We start from the raw sequence: 24,585 nt of genomic DNA on the forward strand, positions 1-24,585 counted from the left end.
ATAAGTAACACAGCTTTGCTCTGAGTAAGAAGGACAGAAATTTAAGGGCTTTGAGCAGGGGATGTTATGATTAGACCTCCATGTTTACATAGTTCATACTGACTAGCTCATGGAGGCTAGACTATAGTGGAACCAGAATTAACTAAGAGATTTTATTAAGAGGTTGTAGCAGGAATTTTGGCAAGATGTTGTGACTTTGTCTAGGGTAGTAGAGTGAGAAGAGGTCCAAAACTGGATTTATTTTAATTTTGAGCTGATAGAATTTCCTAAGGAACTGGATATTAAGTGTGAGGAATATACTTCCTTTGACCTGGCAGCAGTGTAAATGGAGTTGCAAATAACTGAAATAGGAAAAGTGAGGATGGAGTGGGCATTGGGAAGATCAAGATTGCAGCTTCAGACATGTCAAGTTTGGGATGTCTACTGAGCATCCAAGCAGAGATGGATATATGCATCTTGACTTTGGAAAGATACCTAGATGAAAGGTATAATGTGATGGTTATCAGCATAAGGATAACATGTAAAGCCACGAGACTGGATGAGATAACCAGAGAAGTGGGTACAGACAGAGAAGCAAAGTGAAGTGGGATGAAGACAGTTGTGGGGAACTCCGACATTAAAGATTAGAACAGAGAATGACAAATGAGACTAGGGAGTGACCAGTAAATTAGACGAAATAAAAGTGGAGTATTCTAAATGCAAGTGAGGGAGGGTATTGATAAAACATGTGTGCTCAATTGTGTCAAATGCTGATGACAGTTGGAGTAAGATGGAGAATAAGAAATCTTGGATATTAGTAGAGAACATAAGTAAGGGAATCAAAAGGAATATTTGAACTGCACACTTGGGCAACTGAATGTCTGGTGTTTCCATTCAATGAGTTAAAGCTTGAATCCCAAGGTTATTTAGGCTCTCTGGTGCCCCAAAGGGGTATCCAGTGGGGATCCATGTTGGGATGGGCAGGGAAAAGGGTGAGAAGCACAGGAATAGCAGCAGAAGTGGTGGTAGGTATCTTGGTTCCTTGATCAAGGAAGACTTCCAATGGGGCAGCACCAAGACTGGGAGCCTGTGCCTGCGACACCTCACAGATATCAGAGATCTGGCCTGAGCACACACAAGTGCTAGCAGAGTCAGTACCAAGGCATGAAACATTGTCCATGCATTACTGGAAAATGAAAGTGTACACTTGGACATTGCAATCAAGGATATCAGAGGGATATTAGAATTTTTCAGAGTTTGAAAATCCCTGGCTTTAAAACCTACTGCAACATTTCAAAGCACATATGCACAGACCATAGAAATTAAATGTAAAACAGCTGCATGTACAGAAAAAAACACCATTTTCATAGGAAATTTTGGGTCAATCAGTTATGAATAAAAAAGGCAATTTTGAAATTACTTGTTTCCTTGCAACTGAAAGTACAGCTATACCATATAGAAACAAATCATGAAGTCACTGCTATGTCTTGTACAATCACTAATAGTTACAGGAAATGTCAGTAGAAGCTTTAAAATGCTCTTTGTAAATTTATAGTTACAGGTATATATTAATTGCATTATATTTATATATTAAAATTATAACAACATACAAAACTGATTTACATGAAGAGTTAAACATCTCTAGAAAAATTGTTCCTCAAGAATTATCAGCTCAAGATAATACTAAAAATTTTATTTCAAAATAATTTATCAGAAATGTATTGCAATATTTTCACAGCCTATAAAATACTCTGAAAAGTTCTAGTAACAACTGCATCAGCAAAAAGATCCTTTTAATCAAAAATTACTTGCACTCTTACATTGCCAAGAATGACTAATGTCACCTTAAATTATGTTGCTGAAAATGAGTTGTTAATGTCTAAATTCTGATGGCCACATTATGAATATTCAGAAAAGTGAACCATAAAATTTTATCAAGATATCACTTAGTTAAGTATTATTATTATATTACATTATATATATTATACCAAAATATTTTCTTTTGCAATTTTTATGTTTGTCATTAATCATGTATTACATACTGTTATTGTGTTGTATAAGTACTAAAATATTTTAGAAGAAAAATATTTGCTTTAGTACCTTTAACTATACTTTTTTTCCCACATCTTAAGGCAGTGACCACATTTTTGCTTGACCTAGGATCTCACAAACTAGGTAGCCAGCTCTGTTAAGCTGATTTGCTATGATGTGCTATTTCAGAGAATAGAAAGGTTTTGATTTAAAAAAAAAAAAAAGGTTTGGGAACAAGTGTAAGGAAAAGGGTAGCTGAAGTGTGGAGAATGTTCGTATCAGGCAGTGCCCAGAGACACTGAGAATCTTACTTAAGATTGATCAACTGGACCAGTGAAAAGGTGTCAACTTAAGTAGACCCTGCAGATCCTTTGATGACAGAAAGGATCTTTGGTGAGTCATCCTTTGGTGAGTCACCTCTGTCTCTTTTGTATCAGATATATGCTGGTCAGTTGCAACCTGACTTTATTCTGTTTCTTAGCTAGCTGCCAGCCCCAGTTCCTCAGGAATCATTGACTTCATTCTGGTACATAAATAAGAATTTACTCCTTCTGCAGAAGGCAATGGCACCCCACTCCAGTACTCTTGCCTGGAAAATCCCATGGACAGAGGAGCCTGGTAGGCTGCAGTCATGGGGTTGCTAAGAGTCGGACATGACTGAGTGACTTCACTTTCACTTTTCACAACACTTTCATGTGTTGGAGAAGGAAATGGCAACCCAATCCAGTGTTCTTGCCTGGAAAATCCCAGGGACGGGGAGAGCCTGGTGGGCTGCCGTCTATGGGGTCGCACAGAGTCAGACACAAATGAAGCAACTCAGCCTTCTGCAGTATTAACATTGAGTTGCCCATATGACAGGCATCTTGTGCCTTCATTCCTTGTGACCATTGCTTTAGGGCTTGCTCAAATATTTGAAACCAATCTTTAAATTCTCTGTTCTTGGTTTGCTGTTAAATACAGCACATCTGCCCTTTCCTCACACAACCAAGTCTCTGAAAGGCTGATGGTCCATCCTGTAATTGTGTCTCCAAGGGTCCTCTTAGAATGTGTTTACAAGCACATTCTATTCTTAATGTTAAAATAAAACATTTCAAATGGATTTAAAAAAAAAAAAAGATCTTTTGTTTGGAGTCACACACACACACACACATTCTCTCTCTCTTTCTATGATAGGCATGAAATTGTCCAGAAGAAACCTATATGCAAGCTCTGATATGGAGAGTCAGTAGAGAGAAAGGTCTGGAAAAACATGTTTCTGAAAAGTGGCAAGAAATTCAGCAATTAGCAATTAAACAAGATTTTCTTTCCATAAACAGCCTCAGAATTTAAATTATTTTCAGGTAGCAGTCATACAGAACCAAGAATTTCAAAGGAAATTTAGAGAAGGTGAGCTGGAAGAAAGAAGAGATTCTGGAGACCTGCTTAATCAGATAAAACAAACAAATACTAAAGAAATACTTAGTAGAATTAATAAGAGTATCAAATTTAAATCTACTGTTCCCTCCCCTCTGTGTAAAGATGTCTTTAATATGGTAATGGATGTCAAAGGGTGGGGAGAGAGGAGCAATCACATTCAATATGAGATAAGAGGACTCCATCATTTCTGCATATGAAGCTTTAGACCTGCATTTTATTTCAAGTTTGGTGAACAGCAATCAGTTCCCATTTGTGATTAGTCTCTGTCTTTTCACTGAAGAGAGGGTTGAGACAGAGTTTTAAAGGTTATTCTACACCAGACAAAAGGAGTACATGAAAAATAAAAGGCTTTTCAAATGATCTAAAGTGCACTTGAATCTGCCACTTTGATATCATTAGCAAATTGTGATTGATTAAGTATCACAGTTAAATCTCTTACAAGCCTTTTGGAATAAAAGGGGGTATGGCAAGTGTGGATATTCCCAGTATGTGGCATTATTTTCTAAATGTAGAGTGACATTTTTTTCAGGTTGCATAATCCTATCTTTTACTCCTGAAATTATAAAGTTAGAATCCTGAGTATTTGTTCCTGAATCAGCGTTCAAGCAGATGACTGTCTTGCTATTTCAGACTGGGGATTCTTGTTAACAGTCTTGGTTAGTGCTAAAGTTCCACTTCCTTAATGAAACAGAATCTGAGCCAAATATAATTTATTTGATTGTTCTTGTAGTCACTTTTTTAGTTATAAGTGTTTACTTATCATAAGATTAGTCCATCTCAACTAAACAGTTTGAGGAAACTTGTTTCCAGGACAAGAAGATGCTGTTTGCGTTAATATTGGTTTAAACAAAAAGGCAACAGAAAATCCACTAAATCACCAAAATTCTCTTAAATATAATTATATACCTGTGAAATCAAGGTGGCTTGATATACAAGGTAGTCTTTAATCCACATCTTTTTATGATGGTTTGGGGGGTGAGAGAGTATTTTGTTGTTTTACTTACTAAGTTCTATCTGACTCTTTTGCCACCCCATGGACTGTAACCCTCCAGGCTTCTCTGTCTGTGGGATTATCCAGACAAGAACACTGGAGTGGTTTGCCATTTCCTTCTCCAGGGGCATCTTTCTGACCCAGGGATTGAACCCACATCTCCTTTATTGGTAGGCAGATTCTTTACCACTGAGCCACCAAGAAAGCCCAAAGGAAGTATTCAGTCAGTTCAGTTCAGTAGCTCAGTCATGTTTGACTTGTTGCGACCCCATGGCCTGCAGCACACCAGGCTTCCCTGTCCATCACCAACTCCCAGAGCTTACTCAAACTCATGTCCATCGAGTTGGTAGAAGTATTAACGGAAACAAAATAAACGACATTGTACTACAGACTGCCACAAGAATATGGAATTCACAGATCACTTTTTAAATATGTGAAAGTGGAAGCAGTAGATTGCACAATTAAACAATATGAAAGGAAGATTAAGAAACTGAAGTCCAGCTGTAGTTCTGCCAATTGCTGGTTATTTCACATGGGCCTTCATTCCACTTCTCAGAAACTGAATTTGCTGCTTTGTGCTACCTTCCTGGATTTGAATAGATGACCTAGAATAAGATTTTTCAGTATCGTATTTACTGTGACCCATTCAAAGCTATTAGTAGGATGGTAAACAGCAGTTGCTTCTCTATGAAGGCATTTGGTAAGATCTGACTTTTGAAATTGGATGTGACCCCATGATTGGCTCTAGCCCCTGTGAAATATGAGTGGCAGTGACATCAGTCATTTCTAGGGAAACTAAAGAACCAACATGTGATTTGTCCCTGACATGATAACCATGGAAAGTCATGTCAAGATAGAGCATTTGTAGTCTGAGTACCTGTATAAAAAGGAATGTTCTAAACTCTGCTGATCCACAATGGATATGTCACATAAAACAGTAAATCAACATTCAATATATTAATAGAAACCACTGCAAAGTTAGAATAATTTGTTACTGTAACATATTATATTTGTCCTGATTGGTACAACATGTTTTCTCATCCCAATAATTTCTTACATGAAATAATATACCCATGTATTTAGCTTATATTACAGTATAAAAACTTTAAAAATATTTTTAAATATAATTTTAATTAACAATTATTTAAAGAATCAATATTCAACCTTGATATAGTAAACTAGTTAATCCATCTTTATTTTTTATCTATGCATTGCTAAATTTCTGGGGATTTTTGTGTATTTTATGTTCTCTGTGGTAACTGCAGTTGTGTCAAATCTTTTACTTGGGTTTCAATGTGACTGTAATTCACCATCCTGATAGTTATGTAATAATCTCTAAAATTTATAGCTTCCACAAGCCACTCCTTATTCTTGGAAGCCTTAAAATAATGTCTCCTTTCTAAAATTCTACTCAACGTATTTTCAAAAACATTCACAACAAGTCTATGTGGCTTAGTAAGGGTATATAACTTTGTTTTATTTGAAGTGCCTGAGAAAGCTGGATTTCTCATCCAACCATTCAGACATCCCCTTTCCCACTATTATTTCTCCCTAGCTATTGTTCCCCTCTAGTGATCTCCTTCCTACTACATCTCCATCTTGCTGAAACCCCACTATTCCTATCTGGAGGAAAGAATGGCAGAATTTCAAATTCTCTGCATAGCAAATTTGATACCTATTTCTCATTTATTTATTCAAGACATTGCCATCAAATGCCTACTGAATACTTGGTGAAAGTGAAAGTCGTTCAGTCATGTTCAGCTCTTTTGTATCCCACACAGTCCATGGAATTATCCAGGCCAGAACACTGGAGTGGGTAGCCTTTCCCTTCTCCAGGGGATCTTCCCAACCCTGGGATTGAATCCAGGCCTCCTATATTGCAGGCGGATTCTTTACCAGTTTAGCTGCCAGGGAAGCCCATATTCTCACAGATACTGTAAATACAGAGTGGGATGTGATCCTTGTCCTTAAATCTCAATCTCAATGCTTTGATGAGAGGTTTAGATGCTATATGAGTGTAAGAGAGTCTTTACATTTGGCTTTGCCTGGAGGCTTCCAGGTTATGAGGTCTAATCTGTGAATGCATCAGAGATTTTGAAGGGATTCAGGAGAGAATGGAGAACAGAGGACAGGGTCTGGACAGAGAGAATATATAACAAAGCTCCTAGTTAAAATATCATTGGTTTTTCTAAGAATATAAGTGACATAGTGGGCCTGAGGAAAAATTCTTGTTAAAGGGCAAATAATGGACTAGCAGGATTGTGAGAATTAGATTTAAAAGTAGACACCACTAGTCTAATAATAAAAAATAATTATGTTATGTTTAAGAATGTGTCTTTCCCCTTAGGGCATTTCCCAGCCAATGGAAGAATTTTTATATGGCAGGGATCAGGTCTGCGTTTTTGCCAGTTGACTTTGGCGATAGTATGGAGATTTTCCTAGATGCTGAAATATCAGTCAAGAGTTTATTATATAAAAATAAAAGACAGATGATGGCAGTCTGAATTAGGTAGTGATAAGATGGAGAAAGGGGCTTCCTAGGTGGCTCAGTGGTAAAGAATCTGCCTGCATTGTAGGAGACATGGATTCAATCCCTTGGTCTGGAAGATCTCTTTGAAGAAAAGTACAATACCACTTTATATCAAAGACTTGAGCTTCCTCAGATTTTGGTATACAAGGAGGTCGTGGAAACAATTTTCGTTCCACAGATAACAAGGAAAGACTTTACAAGAATCCACATCATTTTGATTAAGGCAGGTGTTTTAATTTATATCTTACAGATGAGAAAACTGATGCTGAATTGTTAGGTGACCTGCTATATATTATCATGACTAAGCAGAGGAGTCCTGACCCAAATCCACATTCTCCAGTTTCTAATCACTTACACAGAGTTATTGCAGGTTCCAGACCACCACAGTAAAGGGAGTATCACTACAAAGTGAGCCACATGAATTTTTGACTTCTTGGGCTTATAAAAATTATGTTTACAATATATTTTAGTCTATTAAGTATGCAAAAGCACTGTGTCTAGAAAAACAATGTGCATACCTATTAAAAACTAACGCTGTGGGAAAAATGATGCCAATATACTTGCTTGACAGTAAGTTGCCATAAACTTTCAGTTTGTAAAATATGCCTGTTCTTTTTACATATATTAGATATATATATATATATTTTTTTTAACTGCAAACAACTGTAATCATAAGGTGTGTAACTTTTAGTGTCTGCCTTATTTGGCTTGATATTATGTCTATATGTTGTGACAGTAATTTTAAAAAAGTTTTTTGACTATGCTATTTTAGTATATAAATACACTGTAGGTTACTTGCATATTTGCAGCTTGATGGGCATTTGGATTGTTTTCTGTTTTATGTGTAATGGATAAAGCTGTGATGAATGTTCCTCTGTGTGTATTTTGGCGTAAGTATGTACACATTGTTGAGTTACAGGATAATGTGTATGCTCATTTTAATAGATACTCTTAAATATTTTCACAAAGTGAGAAAATTAATTTGCAGTTATAGTTTGCAGTTTAGTAAAGTAATATTCAAGTCTTTTGACAATTTTCCAATTAGGCTGTCTGTCTTTTTAAACCTAATTTGTAAGAGTTCTTTATGTACTCTTAATAAGAATCCAGTGTTGTGTACATGCATTGAAAAGTTCCTCTTTCACTCTATGACTTGTCTTTCACTTTCTTAATATTGTCTTAAAATGAACAGAAGTTTTAAATTTTAATGATCCAAATTACAAACTTTTTTCCTTATGTTAGTGCTTTTTGTTTGGTTTAACATATATTTTCCTGTGTCAAGTTCATGAAGGCCTTCTCTTGTATTATCTTTAGTGAATTACCTTTCAATTTTAGATTATGATACATTTGGAATTAGTCTTTGAATATACAGTGAGGTATAGGTCAAATTTCTGGTTTTCTATTTGAATATACAGTTGACCCAATGCTATTTACTGAAGATTTATTTTTCCCTAGATTGCAGCACTACCTTCATCATACAACAATTGACTGTATGTATATGACCCCTCTATTTTGTTCCATTTATATATGCTATGACCTATTTGTATCAATCTCTCTAGATTTATTATAACTTCAAATGTGCTTCATATATATTCTCTGATTTTATCTTCTTCTTCAGTGTTGTCTATTCTATTCTTGATCTATTGCATTTTTGCATCCATTTTAAATAGTCATTTTGAGACTGTGCAATAATTTAAACAATTATATAATAACAATTTATTGTACTATCATTAACTCCTTTTAGTTTACTTTAATAAGGCTTTTAAATATTTAAAACTAACATAAATAGTACATTACTGTTATCTTGACACTCATCAAAATATCCAGTCTCTGATTTTTTTTCCCTTATGTATAAAATATGTGGGCTGTTTTTTACTTATAGTACTAAATTGCCTGTGACACTAAAATATTGTTTTCATTAGTGTTTTGCATACTCAGCATCAGACCTAGTCTTATCTCTCCAACCTCTCATTCCTTATGTGCCTTTATTTGTACCATTCACATATATCCTGTTGGAATATGTTTTTTATCAACTTTATGGAAAAAATAGTTTTTTAAAGGTTAAAATATGCTATATATGGCACTTCCCATCTAGACAAGATTAAATAGACTCTTCTTTCCTCTTCCTCTCCACTAATACCACTATAAATGCTAGAAATAATGTAGCAGACAACCAAAGGAGGACTGAATGGTAGAAAGAAAGAAAACTGACTAGAGTCTCTAGGATAATAGGAATAACAAAGTGGCAGAGCAACTTATAAACCACCACTCAAAAGAATAAGATGACCATCTCACCTCACTTCCAAACCACCAACATAACAACAGAAGGTAGCCTAGGTAGGCTCATTTCTTCAGGACAAGTTGATTATCCTGTCAATCACTCAAGCAGTAAAGCAATATAGATTGATCAGGAACCCAGGTGACTATGCTCTCCTTCTCCACTGAACATGAAAGTCCCCCTCCCCAGTAAGAGACACTGTGTGGTTGGGTGGAACCGGTAAGATGTAACTTCCCAAGAAGTGGCTTGCTGTGGGAAATAATTTTGTCTGTTCAGATAATAGAATTACTTTCCCCAGCAAGAGATATATGGCAGCCCAAACTTGGGAACTTCTTTGACTCCTTTACCCTGCATGAGGAGGGACCAGTGGAGGTAATAACAGGTAAACTAGATTGACCAAAATATCACCACAGATAATCTGTAAAATAAATTTCCTTTGGAAGCATAGTTCACAAATGTAGAATAGGATCAGTATGCTAAATGTAAACGTATGGTTGTCTGGTAAAATAAAATAATTAAACGGGACCCATAATAACTTTTAGTCATAGCCAAAATGGTCAATACCAAAATCAGATAGGTTATATTCTTTGCAGCCAAAGATAGAGAAGCTCTATACAGTCAGCAAAAACAGGACCAGGAGCTGACTGCGCCTCAAATCATGAATTTCTTATTGCAAATTTTAGACTTAAATTGAAGAAAGTAGGGAAAACCACTAGACCATTCAGGTATGACTTAAATCAAATCCCTTATGATTATACATTGGAAGTGACAAATAGATTCAAGGGATTAGATCTGAGAGACAGAGTGCCTGAAAAACCATGGATGGAGGTTCATGACATTGTATAAGACAGTGATCAAGACCATCACCAAGAAAAAGAAATGCAACAAGGCAACATGGTTGTCTGAGGAGGCCTTACAAATAGCTGAGAAAAGAAGAGAAGCAAAGGGCTAAGGAAAAAAGCAAAGATGTACCTATCTGAATGCAGAGTCCCAAAGAACAGCAAGGAGAGATTAGAAAGCCTTCCTCAGTGATCAATGCAAAGAAATAGAGGAAAACAATAGAATGGGAAAGACTAGAGATCTCTTCAAGAAAATTAGAGATACCCAAGGGAAAATTTCATGCAAAGATGGGCACAATAAAATTCAGAAATGGTATGGGCCTAACAGAAGCAAAAGATATTAAAAAGAGGTGGCAAGAATACACAGAAGAAATGTACAAAAAAAGATCCCCATTACCCAGATAACCACGATGGTGTAATCACTCATCTAGAGCCAGACATCCTGGAATGTGAAGCCAAGTGGGTCTTAGGAAGCATCACTGTGAACAAAGCTAGTGGAGATGATGGAGTTAGGCTATTTCAAATCTTAAAAGATGATACTGTGAAAGTACCAGCAAACTCAACATGCCAGCAAATTTGGAAAACTCAGCAGTGGCCACAGGACTGGAAAAGTCAGTTTTCATTCCAATCCCAAAGAAGGCAATGCCAAAAAATGTCCCAACTACTGCACAATTGCACTCATCTCACATGCTAGCAAAGTAATGCTCAAAATTCTCCAAGCCAGGCTTCAACATGAATGAACCATGAAATTCCTATGTTCAAGCTGGATTTAGAAAAGGCAGAGGAACTAGAGGTCAAATTGCCAAATAAACATTTTGCTTAATATGTGTAATAGCAGAATGAAAATATAAAATGGAATCAGTGAGCCTGAGAATAAATCAGTAGAACTTATAATCTTGTCAATAAAAAGAAAATAGAACAACAAAAGAAAACTGAGTGTCACAGACTTATAACACAATGACACAAGGTACATTTGCATCAGTGGAATTCCAGAAGGAGAGGAGGAAGGGAGTGGAACTGATGAAGTATCTGAAGAAATGATGCTAAAAATGACCCAGACTTGTTGGGAGACATAAATCTACTTATTGAAGAGGCTAAGAAAATTCCAAATAGGATAAATCCAAATAAATTTACAGCAAGACACATCATAATTAAACACCTAAAAATTAAAGACAAAAAATGTTTTAAGTAACCTGATAGAAAAACCACATTACTTATGGCCATTTTAAAATTATAGATTTCTCACTTGAAAACTTAAAGATCAAGACAGAGTAGTGCATTATTCAGATACTGAAGGAAAACTACTGTCAACTGAAAATTCTCTACCTAGAGAAACTGTCTTTTAAGATGGAAAAATAAAGAAGGTCTTAGACAAAGCAAACTAAAAGAATGTGTAATTAGCAGAACTACCCTTAAAAATGGCTGAGAGAATTTCTTCAAATAGAAAGGAAATGATAGAATCTTGCAATATCAGGAAAAACAAAGCACAAAAAGAGCCAAAATACATGGGCATACAATAGGCTATTCTTCTTCTTTTTATGAGTTTTATAAATCATAATTGATTATTGAATAAAAATATAATACCATCTGATAGTAAAGCTGATCACATTTAAAAATGGGGAAAGTAGAGATATAAATGAAAGTAAGATTTCAACAGTTCACTCAAAGAAGTGAAATGTTGATACAAATAGACTTTGATTAGCCTCAAATGTGTATTGTAATCATTAGAGCATCCACTAAGAAAACTAAAGAGATATACTCAATAAATAAATCTAAATGAACTAATAAAAAAAACATATTCAATTATCTCACAGGGAAACAAGAAAAACAAAACCAAGCAATAAATAACAAGGAATCAAACAGAAAACATATAATAAAATGGTAGACTTAAATCCTACCATATCAATAATAACTTTAAATGTAAACAGTCCAAGCACACTAAGTAAAAGACATAAATCAGTCAATAAGAAAATATGATCAAATTATACACTGTTTAAAAGAAACATTTCAAATTTGGAAACATATATGGTTGAAAATAAAGTGATGGGGAAAGATATAAATAATGCAAATATTAATTTTTTAAAAAGCAGGGTGACTGTATTACTGTCACACAAAGTAGACTTCAAGAAAATCACTGGAGACAAAGAGAGGTATTACAAAACGATGAAATGATCAAACTACCAGGAAGACATAGTGATTTAAATGTGTATGCAAGGAAGTCTTAATATGCATGAACCAAACTCTGATAGACCTGAAAGCATAAATATACAAATCTTCAATTGTAGCTGGAGACTTAAAAATTCTTGTCTCAGCAACTGTTATGAACTGCTCCACAGAAAATCAGCAAGGATATAAAAGATCTAAACAATGCAATCAACCAATAGAATCTAATTGACATTTATATTCATCTTTCTCACTTCACCCAACAATCGTAGGCTATACATTTTTTTTTCAAGTATCCATATACTAGGCTATAAAGCAAGCCCCAACACATTTAAACAAATGAAAATAATATACAATATGCTTTCTTAATATAAAGGAATTATACACATACAAGAATACAATAAAAGAAAGACAAGAGGAAAATCTCTAGACACTTGGCGTAACAGCCAAAACAGGGGAAAAACCCACAACAAAGGTACTTCAAAGGTACTTCAACTAAACAAACTGTAGCTCATCCATTACATGGAATAGTACTCAGCAATAAAAATAAACAAACTATTGATACACACAACAGCTTGAATGACTGACCTTCCAGCGAATTTTGCTAAGTGAAAAAAAAATCAGTACCAACATTTACATACTATATGACTCCATTAATAAAATATTTTTGAATTGACTAAATTTTAGAATTGGATGAGAGATTAGTAGTTTTCAGGGCTTAGGAGTGAAGTGAGTCTGAGAGAAGGAAGTGGGTATTGTTATTAAAGGGCAATATGAGAAATGACTATGGTGATGGAACTCTTCAGTACCTTAATCATGGTGGTGGATATATAAACTTATAAATGTGACAAAGTTGTATAGAACTAAATACCGCCCCACATATACACACACACAAACAGGTACAAATAAAACATAGGCTATCTGAAAATGATCAGTGCCTTGCATCAATGTAAGTATCCTGCACGTGATATTGTTTTATAGTTATACAAGACACCATTGAAAGAAAATGGGTAATGGTATGTGGAATCTCACAACATTATTTCTCACAACTGCATGTGAATTTACAATTACCCCAAATTAAAAGTTCACTTTAATACATACTATGCTTCAATGTATTAAGCATCAAGAATATATCCACTTTTGAATATGCTGCTGCTACTGCTACTGCTGTCACTTCAGTCGTGTCCGACTCTGTGCGACCCCATAGATGGAAGCCCACCAGGCTCCCCCATCCCTGGGATTCTCCAGGCAAGAACACTGGAGTGGGTTGCCATTTCCTTCTCCAGTGCATGAAAGTGAAAAGCGAAAGTGAAGTCTCTCAGTTGTGTCCTACTCTTAGCGACGCCATGGACTGCAGCCTACCAGGCTCCTCCATCCATGGGATTTTCCAGGCAAGAGTACTGGAGTGGGGTGCCATTGCCTTCTCCGACTTTTGAATATAGTTTAATTTATCTATAACATTTTAAAAAATATAGTTTTTAATAGTATTAAACACAAAAGTCTTAAAAGAATCCACTAAAGTAATAGTTGAAAAACAAAATGCTAATGGTCCTTTCATTTGCCATACAATATGATTTCCCTCTGATATTTTTTCACCACATAAAATATATTTGTATGACACTGCAGAAGTAAATCTTCAGCTTCTAAAAAGAAACAAAACTTGTTACTCCTTTTACTATAATATAACTTTTAAATGTAATTATCATGAGAAATTTTGTCTTATTTATTCAGTTTCCATGGACAGGATAACACTTTTTAACCTATTGAAATGAGAATAATAATATTGCCTGAGTTTACATTTTTAAAAATTTTATGGCACCAATTTAGTATGACTATTCCATTTCAGAATTAAACTAGCACCTGTTTATGACTTAGTAATAGTCACCCCATGGCAAATTTTAACTATATATAACTTTGCTCTACATAAAACTAACAAATACACATACATTCATTTGGTTAAGTATATTTAAAGTTAACTATCTTTCCTTTCTCAAATTTATAAACAGGCAGAGTGAGTTTGTCAGTTTGGAGAAACTAGCAGAGGAGTGTGGTATTGTAGCAATACTGAAATTTTGTTTTAAAATTCTTTGCTAGTAGAATGAAGGTGTAAGAATTGGCAGCTTCAACTCTTGCAGTATGTTATCACCATACTGTCAGAACGAGCACCCTTATGCCAACTCTGACGAAACTGGGTGTGTTATAAATCAAGCAGGAACCATGGGTTCCTTATGCCAACAACACATTTTAACTCTAACTTTATTACATTTCTTGGATGCTACAGGATAGTATCTTTAAAGCTTTTTGCTGCTTGTGAGTGAAATCCCAAATAATTTAGCCAAATGTAGTGAAAGTTCAGGGCTGTTCCATGACGTTGGTTTACTGAATGCTGATCTATGAAAATCTGAAGGCACAAATCCTTATCTATCAATATGGGCAATGAAACCTCACCATCACCTTGACAAAGTTTTTTCTCCTGCTCTGTACATTATTTTTAAGAGGTTTGCTAAAACATGCCATGTCACATAAAAATTTCTTTCTCTAGAATATCCTCTGTGAATTCAAAGTACCCATGAATTACTCTGCATGAAATGTATGATTATTATGCAGTAGAAAAGAAACATTACATCTGAATTTTAGAAATTGTGTTTCTTTTAGAAATTCATCCAAATAACAAGTAAATTTAGGGATATTAGAAGAAAATGCTAAGGTATATTGACAACACAAGTTTTCACAAGAATCTAAACTAAATTGAAAACCACATTGAACTTTCAGAGAGGGGAGAAAGGTCAATCATCTTATAGTAACATCTTATAGTAAACAGACAGCACAGGACAAGAGGAAGATATGTCAAAAACATACTGTATTTACCTTTCATTAGAATGTCTTCCTCTGAAAAGGTTAAATACTCTTGGAGAGGGATAGGATTTTTTTCATGTTATCTAATCCAGGCAAAAGTGAATAGAGATTTGCTTTTTTCATCATTTATTGATATTAATTGCTTTATTGGACTAGCTGTGGGAACAGGGATTTCCCAATGCCAGCATAAAGGATCATTATTTATAAGCTAACTGATCCCACAAATTCTACACTTAGCTCAACATTTCCGTTGGAAATACTGAAAGACTCTTTTTTAAAAAAAATGTTGTCATATTTCAGCCTTCCTATGGTATGCTAAATTACATAAGCTAAATGATAAAACATTTTCCAGGAAAGGAGAATTTTAGAGTCTCACATACTAGGCTTCAAATCAAGCTCTGAAATGCAGCTTATTATTACATTTTTCTTCCATTTATTTTTAATTCTTCCCCTTTGGCTCTGTCTTACAGGTGTCCCTAGTTACAACCATCAGTAAAAACAAAACACATGTGTAGGCTATAAATCTGTATTTGTGCTAATTCATAGGAGAAAAATATCTTCAGTTCTTCCTTCCAATTTCCTTTCCTCTCACCACTCAGCTCTCTATAGGGTTCTGTGCTTACCATTACAGAAACTGAATTCTATCCGACATGATAAGTTAACAGGAAAGTTCCTGCATGTTATTTCTCTTTGCAACTAAAGAAGTCAGGTTAATTTAGAACATGAAATGGCTTAAAAAGGGAATCAATATTTGGTAAAAGGGGGAAGCTGCCAACTCGGACTTTTGCAGAAACTACACAAGATTCCCTGATGGCTCAGGTGGTAAAGAATCCGCTTGCAATGCAGGAGACCTGGGCTTGATCCCTGGGTTGGGAAGAGTCCCATGGAGAAGGGAAAGGCTACTCACTCCAGTATTCTGGCCTGGAGAATGCATGGACTATATAGTCCATGAGGTCACGAAGAGCCAGACACAACTGAGTGACTTTCACTTTCACACAAGGTTCAGTCAGTCAGACAGATATCAAGTATTAGCACTAGCTATTCATACTGGGGAAAGTTCATAAGTTTGAAAATCTTTGAATATGAAATAGTTAATAAGTTTCCCAGGTGCCAGAAGGGAGGCTCTTATATTTTTTTCAGATATTCATTTATAAAAATGCCAGAGGCAATGCTAAAGCCAAGGTAGAATCGGTTATTTGCTTGTGAAGTCTAATTTGAGTGCTTAATAGATCAGCTGTTTTAAATCACATCACGTTGAAATATGATATGCAGATTGTCAGCTTGGAGAGTTTTCTTCTGCTTTCACTTTTATTTTGATAAAATAATAATTGAGTCTCTAGCATGGTTCTTTAGTTTTGAGATAACAACATCAACAGCTAGAAACAAGCATCAGGATTGTTGTATATCATATTTTGACAAATCATTGTTTTCTGTTTGTATTTTATTTTTCAAATCACTTCCTTCCTCAGTAATAGATGAACATATTGTTTCGTGAGGGGAAAAAGTATTTTTATGAATACAAGGATATATCTGAATAGTCATCTAGAAATTGGAGACATTAATTTATATAGTGCTTGCAGGATGTCTTAGATTTGATTATGAAGTTATTCCATGAGTAGGTCTTGCCAAGACTATCACAGAATCAATGGACTGGACTTATTAGGTCATCATCTCTTACTAACAGTATAGAGTTCTCAAAAGCTTTATTAGGTGTAATTTTAAGTGGCTCAGACAAGAGGTTTCAATCATTTCTTTTAGAGATGATTCCATAGCTTTAGAGATTTTTATTGGCAAAAAATGATTTCTGATGCCTAGCCGATGTGTCATTTTTCTCTTAGAATACTTGCAATCAATCCTGCTCTATACCTCCTACCAACCACACATTATTGGATTTTTTTGTTGTTGTTACCGGTTTTTAGTTTTCACACTCTTTTCACCCATTAAGTTTTGCCCACAAAAAAAAAAAAAAAAAATCAAAATTGGACAAGTTTGCATGAAGAGGGATTAGAGTTGAAGTAAACCATAGAAAGAGAATATTTAGTTTGGCTTAAATCACCGCTATAATCACTTAAACATGAATGATAACCCATTTGGAAAACATCAGAAACTGTTTTATATCTCAGACATATCATTAGGCTCCCATAACATTCCAGCAACCTGTCCTTTTCAACCCTAACCAGCCCCCAGAGAGACTATCTCTATAACAGCACTCTCAATAGAGATTTCAAACATTATTTCATTTTCTAATTCACAAAGATAAGATGGCATGGTGAGAGTATTGTCCTGAGCTCTTTTTCTTTCTGGGTAGGAGACTTTAAGAAACTATTGCAAGCTAATAGGGAGGCTTTCCAGAGCGAGTAGGAAACAGCTCCTTGTGAGCCAGGAGCTCCACAGTGGTCCTTTTTTCAGCCTATAAACAATACAGCTATGAGTTTCAGTGGGTTAAGCATCAGGCTGGAAATTTGTAATAGCACACAGTCTGATTCCAGATCTATAATTTACTGGCTTGTTGAGTGACAATGGGCACATACTTCACTGATGTATATTTCTAACATTTGGTCTTGAAATGTGTACTTGTTACGCATTTCTTCGTAGTAGAATATATCCTCTCCCAAAATAAAGAAAAGAAAAGAAAAGCTAAATAGATGCTCTGCAAACATAAAAAACACACACTATAACGATATGGGATAAGCTACATATGACACCTCCACAGAGGGAAAAAGAGTTAGTGGACTATTTTAATATAAAATATTAAAATGTATTATTTAACTTTAATACTTAAAACTGTATATTGCTGTAAAATCAATGAACACACCAAGATACCAAATTTGTAACTCATAAAAGATTTAAAAAAGAATTTGGAATATGATTGAACTGATATCATTATTCAATAGTTTCTAGCAAGAATTCTTAATAAATGATGCTGAAACACTAGTTAAATGTTTATAGATAACAAAAACTTCTCTTTATCTAACATTAAAATTATTTCCATATTACTTAAAATGTTCATTTAAAACATTAAATAGAAGCAGTTTAGATGAATATGAAATCAGTGATGTGGAGAATCTTTTTAAATTTATGGAATGGAGGAACTCACAAAAAAGAAATTAAGAAACTTTATAACATTAAATGAAATTTCTAAATATAATAAAGTTCTCTAGAGTAATATATTAAATTTTTAAAATAAATAAAAACTAAGCAAAATTTTACAAATTATAAAATAAACCTGTGGTATTATTCTCATTGTATAGTTTATTGAGAAAAATAAAAAAGACCATTCCCCAATAAATATTGAACATAATAAATGAGATTCACAAAATAAGAAATAGAGTTAACTAATATATTAGTTCAAAATATATTCTCAGCTGCAATCCAAAACTTTTAAATCAAATACATTTTTAAAACAAAAATATATTTTTCTAGGAAAGTCCTCTCCTAAACTACTAGTAGACATGTATAGTTTCATAGACTTTATGAGAAGGTAAAAACAGTTGGAAATATTTATTAAAAATGTGAAAATTGTTATGCCTAAATTTTTGTATTTTTTGTCACATTAATTCTACTCCCAGAAGTTTATCAAAGAAAAATTGTCAGAAACACAAAGATTCAAGCATGAACATGTTTATTACAGTATTATTTACAGTAACAAACTATTGGAAAAACTGAATATCTTCTAAAAGAGTGTTCTAGGCTCATGCTTAGGACTCCATGATAGAATAGTATGAACTCAACTAAAATATGCTAAAATGGAAGAAAAGTTATGTGAAAACTATTGAATTATAATATAGCCTAATAAGATTTTACATAATAATATGCTTTGGGCTTAAACAGTTATGTAAATATATACAATCAAAAAAAAAAAAAAAAACTTGAAAGAAATAAATCTAAGTATCACCCAGTAGTAATATTTTTAAGAGTAGGATTCAGGGCCATTCTTTTCTTTTTCTTTCTATATTTTTTAAATGTCCATAATCAGAATTCAGAACTTGTATAATCATGGAGAAAAACATTTATTTTAGACATGGTTTTTAAGGAGTCCTTATACTTACAGCCTGTTTCATACTTATACTATTTCATTGACTATGCCAAAGCCTTTGACTGTGTGGATCATAATAAACTATGGAAAGGTCTTAAAGAGATGAGAATACCAGCCCATCTTACCTGTCTCCTGAGAAATCTATATGCGGGTCTAGAAGCAACAACTAGAACCCTGTATGGAACAACTGATTGGTTCGAGATTGAGAAAGGAGTAGGACAGGTCTGTCTGTTGTCACCCTGTTTGTTTAACCTATACGTTGAGCACTTCATGGGAAATGCCAGGCTGGATGTGTTACTAGTGGGAATCAAGACAGGTGGGAGAGACATCAACAAACTCAGATAAGCAGATGATACCAATCTAATGGCAGAAAGTGAAGAGGAACTAAAGAACCTCTCTGTGAGGGTGAAGAGGGAGAGTGAAAGAGCCAGCTTAAAACTAAATATTAAAAAAAACTAAGATCATGGCATCTGCCTCGTTACTTCATGGCAAATCGAAGGGAAAAAGGTGGAAGTAGTGACAGATTTCCTCTTCCTGGGCTCTAAAATTTCTGCAAATGGTGACTGCAGCCATGAAATTAGAAGACATTTGCTTCTTGGCAGAAAAGCTATGACAAATCTAGACAGTGTGTTGAAAAGCAGAGACATTACTCTGCTGACCAAGGTCTGTACAGTCAAGAATATAGTCTTTCCAGTAGTCATCTATGGTTGTCAGAGCTGGACTGTAAAGAAGGCAGAGCACCAAAGATTTGATGTCTTCGAACTGTAGTGCTGGAGAAGACTCTTGAAAGTCTCTTGGACAGCAAGGAGATCAAGTCAGTCAATCTTATGGGAACTCAACCCTGAATACTCATTGGAAGAACTGATGCTGAAGCTGAAGCTCCAGTATTTTGATCATGCATTGAGAAGAATGGAATCATTGGATAAGTCCCTGACGCTGGGAAAGATTGAGGGCAGAAGGAGAAGAGGGTGTCAGAGGATGAGATGGCTGGATGGCATCACTGATGCAATGGACATGAACTTGGGCAAACTTCAGGAGATGGTGAGGGACAGAGAGGCCTGGCATGCTGCAGTCCATGGGGTTGCAAAGAATTGGATATGACTCTTACAACAAATTCTTATGGCCACATGATATTGAAGTGAGTTGAATATAAAAACAAACAAATGACAGTATACTAAATTAATTGACATTAATAAAATGCTTTGCCTTCACACAAGTGAAATTTGTTTTTTGGTTAACATCACATTTTCCAATTTAAGCAAATATAACCATACTAAGAAAGAAAATGTTTAAATGGCCATGGTGTGTAATTACTAGTTTTTATGTGCTTGTATTCATAGATAATTCTGAAAAAATAAACTGCGTTGTCAAATCTCAAAATGATACCATTGATGGATATTTCCCCAGACATGGGATGATTAGTTAAGATACTTTCTAAGGCCTCGATGAAACAGTCTTTCATTAAGATCAAAACTATCTTCTTTTAAAAGAAAGAAAAAATGGTGGAAAACGAAAGAGAACAGAGCTAGTTCAATTCAAAGGGACCAGGGCTAAAAACTGAGTCAACGTGGGTGGCCAGAGAGGAAGAACAATTTTTTAAATCAACCTCAGTTAATTATTGGCTTCCCTGATAGCTCAGTTGGTAAAGAATTTGTCTGCAATGCAGGAGACCTGGTTTCAATCCCTGTGTTGGGAAGATCCCCTGGAGAAGGGAAAGGCTGCCCACTCCAGTATTCTGGCCTGGAGAATTCCATAGAATGTATAGTCCATAGAGTCGCAAACAGTTGGACATGACTAGGCATCTTTCACTTTCACCCCAAAACCCAACCCAGGGATGGAACCCAGGTCTTGGGCATTGCAGGTAGATTCTTTACCATCTGAACTACCAGGGAAGCCTGCACTCCAAAACAGAGTTTAAGTTAAACCGTGTGGGAAAAGTTGCTTCCCTGCAGATAACTTAACTGGTCTTTGCAAATGTATTCAATTTGTTTCCTGACCAGAAAAAGACTCCTTTTCTCCTACTCCCACACAGCATGCTGCACAAACACCCAATTCTATGACTTTTTTGTTTCCTGCACAGTGACTTTTCATGCCTGCCTACCATACTCACAATCTTGTGATTCCACCCCCAGGCTTCCTCCACATCCTTTGCAGATGCTAATTTCTGCTCCAGGTGTTCAGGGACAGACAGACCCCACCCACTCTGCCTTGAGAGGACACTCCTGAGACTGCCTGAGGTGCAAGTTATCTCCTCAATATAAGATTGAAGAACAGAGGAAGGATACTATTTTTTATCAAGTCAGAAGTTTAAAATGAGCAGCACAATCACATAAGGAAGATTTTCAAAGAAAGCTTCCAAATAGAACTTAGGCTTACAGCCCTGGGCCCAGGCTCTCCTAAAAAGTTGAGTTTAACTTAGTGGCCATTTTCTTTCATTTCCTGCCAACTCTGGCCCCATTTGCAGCATTATCTGGGACTCTATCCTCATAAGGCCTTCTTACCTTGTGGTTAGAGAATTGTGAGAAGAGTTAGCTGATGAAGTTTCATCATCTCTCTGTATATGTATGCATGAGGAGAAGGCAGTGATAGAGGACAAGATGGTTGGATGGCATCAGTGACTCAATAGACATGAGTTTGAGCAAGCTCCGGGTGATGGGGACAGGGATGTCTGGCATGCTGATGTCCATGGGGTTGCAAAGAGTCAGACACGACTGAGCAACTGAACAACCAACAACAAGTGTATATTTACATTTAGAGGAAGTCTTCTTGAACACCAACATGAATTTAAGATGGGAAATATGAAGGTAAAATATTAGATTGATAAGCAGTACTTCTGGACAAGCACACTGCTAGTAATTTTGCTGAACTAAACATCAAGTGTTTTCTTGGGACCTAATATACTCTTCTTCCTGCCCTAGTTTTCAAGGGTACATTGTCAAGTTTAACTTTCCAGGTTTTTGTAAATGGAGGTTTACTGCCCACATCAACATAGAGAATTCAGTGTAGGGCTATAGCATATCTCAGTAAATTAAATGAACAGATACTTCATGTAGATAATTTATTTTTTTCCACATTTAGTTTATCAAAGGACTTTTTACATGGCATATGTAAACAATCAGATTAAATAAAAACTGGTGGCCTGAAAAAGATGTTCAGAACTGATTCATTCTGCATCTAATCTCCCACTTGATAGAAAAAAAAGAGTATTATAAATCATGGGATTTCCATCTAGGTCTGCTACTATCAAGCTATTTGACAGCTCAGTTCCTTTGGTTTAAATATAAGGGGATGACAGAGGATGAGATGGTTGAATAGCATCACCGACTCAATGGACATGAGTTTGAGCAAGTTCTGAGAGTTGGTGATTGACAGGGAAGCCCGGTGTGCTGCAGTCCATGGGGTCACAAAGTTGGACACAACTGAGCAGCTGAACTGATTTTTTTTTTAATTTTTAAATTACTTCTTTATACTCCTGAATCTGGCAGGTTCTCAAAATGAAATTCATATGATATTCAAAATCTGATATGTACAGAAGAGTTTCTTTGTAAACAGACTATTTGCAAAGGTTCACTGCAGTGGTCCCTGACATATTTGACACCAGGGACCAGAAAAATTGTGGAAGACAATTTTTCCATGGACTCGGTTGCGCCTGGCGGGGATGGGGAAGATATGGGTGGTGGTTTCAGGATGATTCAAGGGCATTACAATCATTGTGCATGGTATTTCTATTATTATATCAGCTCCATCTGAAATCATCAGGCGATAGATCCTGGAATGTTGGGGACCCATTATAGGGGAAGCAGGAGAGTGTCTGGGCAGGTGTTGGCACCAGCCCTATGTTGGTGACAGCTGAAGAAACTCATAAGGAAGGACCTGTAGTATCAACAGCCAACGCTAATGACTCTAGATTAGCAATAGTTTTTTCCCTTAGTAAAATAACCAATTGAGGCACTCCCAAAGTCTCAAATCCATTTTAAAAAGTAGCTCTCTACCACTGAAGGTGGATAAATGTAAAACTGGAATCATTGGATGTCACTGAAAATATTCCGGTCCAAATTAAGGCGACAGATAGCTATTTGCATTTCTACTCTACCTGGAACATCTCACACAGGGTCCTTCCAATGTATTACTTAAATCTCTTTTGATATCTTAGGCTAGTTTGAGGTAAGGCTTTTGCTTAAGAGTAATTATAAATTATATACTCAGTTGCTCGGTCATGTTGAACTCTTTGAGACCCCATTGTTCCTCTATCCATGGGATTTTTTTCCAGGCAAAAATACAGAAGTCGGTTGCCACTTCCTCCTCCAGGGGATCTTCCCAACCCAGAGATTGAACTCATGTCTCCTGCATTGGCAGGTGGATTCTTTACCACTGAGCCACCTAGGGAAGCCAATTATGACTTAATGAGCTATATAAATTCCATAACTTTAAACCTGTGTCAATCTATATTTAGCATGAATGTGGGGGAGACACTCATGTCATGTAGGATACTGAAACTGGAATACAGTTATTATTGAATGTCTTTTGCTCAAAAGGTTCTAAGTGGGAATGGATACAATAACATAATGGCTTACTTTCACTTTTTAAAAAAAGATGGGGATTTTGAATAGTAATAATTGACTAATTTCTTTTAAAATGCTTGGAATATATTTCAAACATTTCCAGACTCATTTTAACAGAAAATCTTGTAGAACAACTGAACACTAACCAGAGCTCACCAGCTTCATTTGCTTCCATTCTGTTGCCCTTAAGGCATTTCCAAAATTTTGGTGCTTAACCTTCTCTGGTTTTTTGGTTTCTTGTTTGTTTGTTTGTCCTTGGAATCAAAAGAACTGCAACACCAGTTTTTATGTGCAAAACTTTTCAAGACATTTTGGTTACCAAGTCCTGATGGAAGCATGATATGTAAGGATGCTACCACTGGCTGCCTATACAGGGGAACCGAAGAACTAAATGATCTTTAAGATTCAGTCATCCCTAATATTGCAGTGCTCTTCTGACTTTTTCCCTCTGTTTGGCCATCTGCCCAGTTTTTAAAAATCCTTCATTACAGTATAAACAGAATCCATAAATAGAGTTAAGAGGAAATCCAAGACCTTGAGTGACTGAAGTTCCTGCTCGAGATGTTCACATTCTGTTGAGTCTGTGAAATGTATAAAAAGGCTACTCAGTGCTTTCTTTCTCCACCCTATGAAAAGAACAAGTAGCTTCATTAACTAGGAATCTTCTAAATCAGGCCTTCTCAAACTCTGGCATGAATACAGATCCCCTTAGGATCCTGTGAAACTCAGATTCTGGTTTAGTAGATCTGGGGGAAGGCAGAGCCTGAGATTCTGTGTCTCTAACAAGCTCTCAGGTGATGCCAAAGCTGCCAGTTCTGGGCCAGACCTTGAGAGTAACATGGTTCTCAACTCCTGTATTTGTATCCAGATTTAAAGAGATCTTGGCTTTCTAAATGTGAATCACTCT

This window comes from Oryx dammah, unplaced genomic scaffold (assembly GCF_014754425.2).
Source record: "Oryx dammah isolate SB20612 unplaced genomic scaffold, SCBI_Odam_1.1 HiC_scaffold_27, whole genome shotgun sequence".
NCBI lineage: Eukaryota > Metazoa > Chordata > Mammalia > Artiodactyla > Bovidae > Oryx > Oryx dammah.